Consider the following 3,205-nt stretch of genomic DNA (forward strand, 5'->3'; position numbering starts at 1 on the left):
CACACACACATATATATATATTTAGGAATAATTATTTGTAAAAAGGTATGAAATGAATGATGCATACAAAATTAAGTTAGCTTATAAATTATATATGTACCATTGTACTTAAAAGACACTTAAAAGAAATACTAAATAAGGTACTAAGATAATATAATATAGAGAAACGCTTAAAAATAATGATTTTATAAGCAAAAAATGAAGTTCCCAAAATAGTGTCATATATATAAAAATGTTTAGTGAATCATGAATCAAGAAATATTTTAAATAAAACCCTATTAAAATAATTTATGTATCAATATATATAAATGTTTAAACAAAACTTTATAAAAGTGTTAAAATGGTTTAATATAAAAAAGAGTTTTAAAATGATGATTTTATAAACAAGATAAAGTTTTTGAGAGAACTCAATGCCTATGTACATATATAAAAATGTTATGAACTTTAAAAAGCAAGCAATACAAGTCAAGAAGTCAAATAAAATAACTCAATATAATAAAGCAATAATTTTATAAGTACACAAATGAAGTTTTTGAATAATTCTACATATATATATATAAAAAAACATTAGATAAATCTTAAAACAAAAAATATTTTAAATAAAAAAAACTCTATTAAAATAATATATGTACAAATATACACAAAAATATTTAAATGTGATGTTATACAAAATGCGTAAATAGTATAATAACAGAATTTCAAAATAACTACACAAATGAAAACAAATTAAAATAGATTAACATTTATAAGAATATTAAATGAATTTTAAAATGGCAAATTGCACAAAAAAAAAAACTCGACTAAAATACTATATATGTACAAGTATATAAAAATGTTTAAATAAAATACTATACATAATGTTAACAAAATATAATATGAAGATTTTAAAGTAACAATTTTTTTCTAAAACTAAGTATTACTATTATTTCAACAAATAAAAACGAATTATCAAGAAAACAATGCATGGTGTTGATAGAAAACTAAATTAAAATGAATTTAAAGTATTAGGGATAATTTATAAAACAATAACAATAAAAAGGACCAATATGCGGCGCGTGCAAATGCGTAGAGACTCAAACTGGAAATAATCCAGCTCCCAAAAAGCAGTGCTCAAACGCGGATCCATTTGCAAACGAATGTAAATTACAGGGCCAAATTAAAAGAGTAAATAAAACAAATGGTATGTGATTGAACGACCGCACAAAGAAGAAGGATCCAACGCGAAATTAACCCTTTTAAAACAAAGAGGCGCGGATCCAACCTATCCAACGGGTCAACACACGGATCCCCCCTCTTTTGGACGGCGTCGTTTCAAGCAAAGGTTTTAAAACCTTTTTCCTTTCTTTTTCAAATGCAGCCACCCTCTCTTTCCCTTTCCAAAGAATATCAGAAGAAAAAAAAAAGAACCACAAAAGCCATTACCACCGTTCAACTGACCCCAAAACCTGAGCAAATAACCCTTCACCACTGCGATTCGATGGAGATTAACATGCGCGTACTTCAACTAGAGTCTTAACTCAAGACCCATCAATTTCAGCCCTTAGAACTCTCATCCCAAACTTCAATTTCGGCAAAGGGGACAAGAATTCCGATGGCTTATTTACGACGGTAAACACTTCTCTTCTTTTATTTATTTTTTTTATATTCAAGCCTTATGCAAAATCAAAAGAGAGAAACATACATAAAAAAGGGATCGAGAATCACCTCTTAATTTTTTCAATTTTTTTGTTGTATTCAATATGTATTTTTTTGTGGGTATATCGCCTCCGTTTTTTTTTACAATGAAAAGGTTTTGTTGGCTTTATAGCCGAACAATCAAAAAATAAAAATAAAAATACAAGCCCTCCTTTTTTGCTATTCCATTGTTTTTTTGTTCCCATTTGCTGTTGTTTTCTTGTCTGTTTGCAGGTGTGCGTGGCGCGTGGAGGTGTACGGCGTACGGAGGCGCTGGAGGCTTGTACGGCGCTGGAAGTCAGGGTTGCGGCGCTCCTTGCTGCTAGGGTTTGGCTGTTTGGCTAAACTTAGGTTTAGGTTTTTGGGTCATTAGGCTCCATTGTAAATGGGTATCTAGGTTTGATTTTTGATTATTGGGCCCGGGCAGATTTGGCCCATTACAATATATTATTATGTTTTTTAAATCTGTTACATATATGACTTGTGGAAAAATGAATTTAGTCTCATATACATTATTAATTTCATGCAAATTTTTTACAACTAATAATTCCCAAATCCATTTATATATATATATATGTTTTGTGAACCTATTATGTATTTTTCTTAAAGTTATATCTTATTATGTATCCTTGCTATACTTTCACATTCTACATATTATTTGATATTAAATGTATCCATTTTTCGTTATTAAGTGTATTTTAATAAACATTTTTTCATGCATATATTATTTCATTTAAAAGTTTTCATTAATGCATATATATCTTTTGTTTGCTTTTACAAATAGTTTCAAATTCAACAATTCATTTATAATATATTATGTGTTCATCCTTTTAAATTTGTCTCATACATTTTTTTGTTTTCATTTTGTTTTATATATTTGGCATTTAATTGTGTTGTATTAGGCCATGTATATTATCGTTGTGCATTGTTTTCATTATGCATTACTATCATATTAATTATTATTCATTTATGTTTAGGAAATTGATAATGTTTTTAGATTGGTTTAATTTAATTGTTTATCTTGTTAGTTGATTAAATGAACTATGTTATCTTCATTCATCTGTCATATTTCACACATGCATGTTATCCCATGTTTTTATTTTTCCTTTTGGGTTTACAAATATCATTTTATGTTTTCCAACTCTTTAAAACTAATTATTCCTTATTTATTTCAAACCAAATTAATGCATTTCAAGCTGGTTTTATAATTACTCGCTTAAAAAATTCCTTAAAATGAAGGTAATGTTTGGTGTTTGAAAATTTGAGAATCGTGCCCTACCGTGCTGGGTTTCGATTTCCCGTTTGTTCAAAATAATCGAACCTTCCTTTAGAATTTCACTCGCTTTCTTTAAAAATTCTAAAACAAGGCAATGTTTAATGCTTGGAAATTTGGGGAACCGTGCCTTATCGTGCTGGGTTTCGATTTCTCGTTTATCCAAAATCATCAAATATTCTTTTAGAATTTCATTCGTATTCTTTAAATTCTAAAACAAGGCAATGTTCAATGTTTGGGAATTCGAGAAATCGTGCC

General features: G+C 28.2%; 1 long non-coding RNA gene across 1 annotated transcript; it reads left to right on the forward strand.

The window, feature by feature from the left end:
• The first annotated feature begins 996 nt into the window (after nucleotides 1-996).
• On the forward strand, nucleotides 997-2,180 carry LOC107916921 (uncharacterized). Its single transcript, XR_001689638.2, has 2 exons — nucleotides 997-1,608; nucleotides 1,909-2,180. It is a non-coding gene; the product is annotated as an uncharacterized lncRNA (long non-coding RNA).
• The last annotated feature ends 1,025 nt before the right edge of the window (nucleotides 2,181-3,205 follow it).

This window comes from Gossypium hirsutum, chromosome A01, assembly GCF_007990345.1.
Source record: "Gossypium hirsutum isolate 1008001.06 chromosome A01, Gossypium_hirsutum_v2.1, whole genome shotgun sequence".
Lineage (NCBI taxonomy): Eukaryota > Viridiplantae > Streptophyta > Magnoliopsida > Malvales > Malvaceae > Gossypium > Gossypium hirsutum.